Source organism: Sitodiplosis mosellana, unplaced genomic scaffold (assembly GCF_009176505.1).
Source record: "Sitodiplosis mosellana isolate CC-2019 unplaced genomic scaffold, AAFC_SMos_1.0 Smas_scaffold_5219, whole genome shotgun sequence".
Classification (NCBI taxonomy): Eukaryota; Metazoa; Arthropoda; class Insecta; order Diptera; family Cecidomyiidae; genus Sitodiplosis; species Sitodiplosis mosellana.
The window spans coordinates 39,986-46,164 of NW_022600461.1; positions in this window are offsets into that span (position 1 = coordinate 39,986).

Sequence of the window (6,179 nt, forward strand, 5' to 3'; positions counted from 1 at the left end):
AATTTATCGCATTCGAAATAAATGTTTATATTCCAACACAGACGAAGAAAGGAAGAAATGATGAAAATGTGTCTCACTTTCAAAGACAGAATACTGACACAGAAAGTGTTTATGCCCATGTATTTCGTTTGAAATCATCATATTGCAATCGACTAACGCTGTTATTGTTTACACAATGAAAATTCCAAGCGAAATACAGCATAAACATATTCTGTATCTGCATTCTAACTTAATAACGTAGCAATGTTTTCGTCATTTCTTCATTTCTTCGTAAGTATACAAATTTTGATATAAACAATTACTTTGAATACGACCAATTTGAAATCAGAACCTCAACGTTTCATTAATTCTTTGCCATTGTACACATTTCGCCGAATTTCATGCCAAGCATTTTGGTTAAACAAATTCGAATCAACACTCTACAAAATGAAACTACGTAGTAAAATTGTTTAGATTTAGACTAAAATAAATTTTGTCGATCTGAAATATAGAACTAAGTCTAAATTGTAGCTGAATAAATGTAATAAATGCACTGAAAAGTGAATAGTCGGCATTGTTGGCCTTATTTGTTGATTTTTGTTTATTATTCAGGTTTTTTCAAGCATTCTTATCATTTTCCGTCGATTTGATGTTTTGGTCATTGCTGTTTTTGTTGATAATCCGATGTGAGAGCGATTTTTAATGAAAAATTTTGACCATATTTTCGAATTTTGTATATTTTAACACATGTAAAATCCCTGAGTGAAGGTCTAAATCGCAAATTCTAATCATTTTCCGTCGATTCAGTGTTTTGGTCATAGATGTTTTTGCTGATAATCCGATGTGACAGCGCTACTTAGCAAAAAATCTAGAAAAAGTGTAAACCGACGAATTTTTTGACAATTAAATGCATTCGGATTGGCTGGTAATGGTCATATTCGGATTCTACGGAAAAAATTGCCTCGATATAGGCCCAAAAAATGAGTTTTATGTAGTGATTTTGAGGTTTTATGACGTTATTGTAGCAAAAATGTGAAATTTCGGTCGATTTTGGGCATATATTCACCCCTAACAGCTCAGTTTTGCACTTAAGAGCATATTAATATTGACCAAAATTGTAGTACTGGACGCCAGCAGTAAGATCCAGTCATCTGTTGTCCAGTATAATTGCGATATAGTACCAAAATTTTTGAATATTCTTCAATGTATTTATTTTATTCCCCTACAAACTACATAGCTCTCGGGGGAGTGGATTTGATTAGTAAAAGTATGTCGAAAAATGGCTTAAATTTATTTATTCGGCCCAAATTTTCGGATCAGCGATTAGGAGCTGCAAATTTTAAAACATTTGGCATTTGGGCTACCCTATTGTACACACTCAATATTATAGCGACATCTATTATTAAAATAGCTTGTAGTAAACGCATTCATAGCATTTCACTGTAGTTGCGATGTTACCTATTAAATTCCCCTGTGGTATGTAGTTAACAAGTGTCAAACATGAATGTGTCAGTACTACAAGGGAACTTAATAGGAAACATCGCAACTACAGGGAAATGGTATAAATGCATTTACTACAAGCTATTTTAATAATAGATGTCGCTATAATATTGAGTGCGTAGAATTGTAAATACAACTTTACAACGAATTGTATTTACAATTACAATTACAATTTACAAAAATTGTAACAGTACTGTGCAACAGGCCCCTGGAAACCCAAAATTTTTGTATAAAAAAAACTTAGTTTAAGTTCGAAGATGAGCCATTTTCGATTTGATCCTGGGGTACTTGCCCTAAGAAAAACCTCAAAAAATTGACAGTTTTGTATGGGAGGTACCCGTAAATTGACTCCGATTGGCTCCAAACTTTCAGGGATTTCATTTTTTGGGAGAAAAATAAGATTCTGAAAGTTTGAAATTAATCGGAATCGATTTACGGGTACCTCCCATACAAAATTTTTGAAATTTTGACTAAAATTACCGATTTTTGGACAATTTTGTATGGGAGGTACCCGTTAATCGATTTTGATTGGCTTTAAACTTTCTAAGGTTTCATTTTTTGTCCTCAACTTTTGTCGAAATTTTCTTGGAAAAAATTGAGAGCCAAAAACCAAACTTCTGCAGATGCGATCAAGATGAAACTTTCAGAATCTTATTTTTTCTCCAAAAAATGAAACGTCAGGAAGTTTAAAGCCAATGAGAATCGGTTCACGGGTACCTCCCATACAAAACAGGCCGCGCTAGCGTCCTATCTAAATACATTATAATGAATAAGTACAAACTAATACATATGCATTTCGCTATGAATGCGTTTCATGTTATGTGTTTTGATTTCATTTAATATTGGAAATTGAAAAAAAAAATATTTCTCGACAAAATATATTTTAAAACATCATTGCAATAAAAAAAAACTTCCAAGTAAGAATGAATATATTAATATTGAGTAAAAAAATTCCGGGAAATCGCTGAAATACTTGAATCAAACATAAACGTTTGAAAAACGTACGACACGCGCCAAAGCATAACTGATGTCAAAGTGTGTACAAAGAGTGAAGCAATAGTGCGTTTAATGCTATGTGCTATAGTGTCTCTGTTGATGTTGATCGCTGACGTTTATAGTGGTAGATACAAAATTGTCGAAATTTTAGTTAAAGTGACCAATTTTTCACTTTATTTTTATTATTATATTTTCACCGCCTTTATTTCAAGAAAATTCACAAAAAATAACTAAAAGTACCTAAGTACGGAAAAGTTCGGGATTACCAATGTAATTCTTTTTATTTTTCGCAAAATTAGCTTAGATCATCATAAAAACTCATGAAACGCGTAGAAAATCACTTTTTGAGACACTTTTCCGTTCGTGTGCCGTCATCTTTGTCGTTGTATAACTCCAAAAATGATTGAGATAATCAGAATCTGGAAATGCCAAAAGTTTTGTATCCAATGAACTTAGTTTAAGTTCGGAGATGAGCCATTTTCGATTTGACCCTGGGGTACTTGCCCTAAGAAAAACCTAAAAAAATGGCACTTTTGTATGGGAGGTACCCGTTAATCGATTCAGATTGGCTTCAAACTTCCTGAGGTTTCATTTTTTGGAGAAAAAATAAGATTCGCATTTGCGGAAGTTTGATTTTTTTTCCTCAATTTTTGTCGAAAATTTCTTGGAAAAAATTGAGGACCAAAAACTAAACTTCTGCAAATGCGATCAACATGAAACTTTCAGAATCTTACTTTTTCTCCAAAAAATGAAACCTCAGAATGTTTAAAGCCAATAAGAATCGGTTTACGGGTACCTCTCATACAAAATTGTCGAAGTTTTAGTTAAAGTGACCGATTTTTCACTTTATTTTCATTATTATATTTTCACTACCTTTATTTCAAGAAAATTCACAAAAAATAACCAAAAGTACCTACGGACAACGCAGGCCAACGGTACGGAAAAGTTCGGGATTACCAATGTAATTCTTTTTATAATTATTTCATTTGAGCTAGACGACAGTTCGTGAGGCTGAGATCTTGGTTTATTTGTTTGTGTTTTGACAATATTCAGTGTTTTAGTAGTGGCGGCGGCGGCGGCATTCAGTTCAGCATTGGTTAATCGATGCAACACCACTTTGGGTTGCATATTAATCGCCTCCGTACTTATCTAGGTACTTATTACGCCATCTTCGGATTGTTCTTCGAATTCCATCTGAGATGATGGAATGAAATCGAAAAAAAGAAAAAAAAACATTTGTTTTTTTTCCAAATCGTCACAAAATTGTGTCAAATTGTGTTTATGAAAAATGTGTAAAAAATGAAAAAAAATAAAAAAAACCAGTGATGGTTTTTCGTTAGCCAGCATTGTCTTAGCCTTGGCTTACACCAACAACTGGTGTAAGCCAATCGTTAGCCAGCTATCTGTGTGAAATGAGTACATTCAAAGTATAATAATTTTTGATTTGAGTATTACTTTTTCGCACGCCCATGTCGTGAGTAAAAGTATTGTAATCACTCCAAAACCTAGGTACCCCGAAAAACCATTTTTCTATCCATTTTCGACACCAAAAAGCACGATACAGTGGTTATTTTGCTATGTTAATGTGGGTGTGTCGTACCCTGTACGCTGTGCGCTGTACGCTGTACGCAAAAATTTGTTAGCACGATTGCTCAAATACCAGAATAGGAAACGAAATTCTGCAAGTACCAAACGTTTGTACTTCGTTAGACTTGGAAACCATTAAATTTCCAGCCACCCCAGCTGTACCCTAGGATACCTAGCCTATGAAGAACCTTCAAAAAATCGAACTTTTGTTCGGGAGGTACCCAAAATAGGTTACCCAGGTGGGTTTTGTCATGTCCACCCGATTTATTTCATCAAAATGATAGGGGCCAGGAACAACCTAGCACCCGCTAACCCACCTTTTTGGTATTAAATCGGTATGTTAGTTTAAAATTCCTTGAAAAATCGAACTTTTGTTCGGGAGATACCCAAAATAGGTTCCCCAGGTGGATTTTATCACTCCCACTCGATTTATTCCATCAAAATAATAGGGGCCCAGGAACAACCTAGCACCCGCCAACACACCTTTTTTTCGTATCCAATCGGTATTGAATAGTGATTCTGATAGCGAATGTGATAGCGCCCCTGAAGTCTCATTTAATCTTAACAATGTGGATTTTCCCGAGTTGGAAGAGGATGGATTTTACTACAAAATTGGAGACTTGTGTGAAACTACGAAGAATAAAGATCTAGAATCAATCAGAAATCAAATTGTTGGAACAGAATTCTTGAATGATTTGTCAATCGATATATTCATTATAAATTTTGTGAACGCAAACAGAACCATACCATTCAATATGAATCCAGTCTGCTATGGACAAAAACAAGAGCGATACAAACGACTTCTAGCCGAACGAGACGATCTGCAAATAACATATCAGCGACCGGGCCAGCTTTCTTGGCCATTACACCACAGTTCACTATACAGTCTACACGGGGAGGGCAATCATGGCAAAAGATTGGACGAATATCAACAAAACATCCTCACTCGCCTGTATCCCGGAGCACAGTATCAATTCATTGAACCGGCAACGTTGCAACCAGATGGATGTTCCTGTGGCATTTTCTCGATTGCATACGCCACAACCATCATTTTGTGACACAGCCCCGCAACATACCATCTAAAAATCAATCAACGCGAAACAGATAATTTAAAAAAGACCAGCGAACTACGAAACCACATCAAAAGAATATACGAAACAAACTACAGCTGTTTCCACAATAAATAATACACACATTTTTGTTTTTGTTAAAGTTTTTGGATACTTGTTTTCAAGTGTTGCATCGCAATAATGACCAATTGATTTCGGTTTGGTAGCTTTTGTCTAACTTCATCAAAAAAGAAACAAAAAAATCAGTTCATTCAACTTGCTTATTAAACATTTTGTCGAGATAGCTTATTATTTCCGTCCACATTTTTTTGATTTAATTAAAATCAAAGTTCATTCTCCAAATATTTGACTGATTTGCAGTTCTTCGATTAAAGTTCAGTTTTTTCAATACTTGATTATTTTGCATTTTTGAAAGAGTGGTAAATCTTAAGCCAATTTTCCATAAAATACATTAACGTACTGTTGTTTTTTTCTGAAAATTCTTATAGATTTCTTAGGCAAAATCTGAATAAAAGCTGAACGCTATGAAACCGGTGCGGAAAAGTTCGTCTTACGGAGGTAAGACTATTTATTCTGATTCAAATCATACAAATTTTAAAAAAAATTATATATTTCAATTATTTTTCAATTTAAAAGTCATTTTTATAATTTGAGTTATTATTTTTTTCAAAAACGTAATAAAAAAAATGTCGATGTTCGGTTTCATTTAAACTCTGACCTGGTGATTTAAATGTCAGTTCAGATGAGTGCGTTCAGTTCTTACTGAAGTTTTTTCACTGGTCTACACATTCGTTAGCCAGTATACACTTATGCGGCTAATTAGCCAGCTAATTGGTTCTTCACTGAAAAAAACATAATAAATTTCATAGTGCATTCTCGTTCAGTGGCAAAGTTCACATTAAAATGCTTAATATTTTCCTTAGATTTAGTTAAGTAAGTGAAGTTATTCAAAGAATACTATTGTAAACTGTTGTTTTTGTTGCTGTAGATTCTGTTGCTCTGTTTGGACCGTACTTTGCATTTTCTTCAAACCGTTCAATAATTGTT